Genomic DNA, 322 nt, shown 5'->3' with positions numbered 1-322 from the left:
ATGCAGCAGACATGTAGCACTGACAGATGCCACATGTTTTTCCAGAAACAAAATACAGTAACCCATAGTCTGGAGGTGAATATGGCATGTGAGTTGGGGGAGCCTATGATTTCTGACATCATGGTCAGGGAAGCATGGCAGAGAAACTGTGGACTGAGGCAGGTCAGGAGCTGGGTGGTGGTACTTGAGACAGCGTCCAAGGCAGGGGGATGCTGAAGTCCCCTTAGCAGAAGTCCTGAGAAGGCCCCGTCCTCTCTCCTCAGTACCCTCGGGAGACTGGGTCCGGGAACCCTGCACCCGCAGATACCAAAATGCATGGGTG

The sequence above is a fragment of the Bison bison genome, unplaced genomic scaffold (genome assembly GCF_000754665.1).
Source record: "Bison bison bison isolate TAMUID 2011002044 unplaced genomic scaffold, Bison_UMD1.0 scf7180017854159, whole genome shotgun sequence".
Classification (NCBI taxonomy): Eukaryota; Metazoa; Chordata; class Mammalia; order Artiodactyla; family Bovidae; genus Bison; species Bison bison.
Note: the sequence above shows the minus strand (reverse complement) of the source record.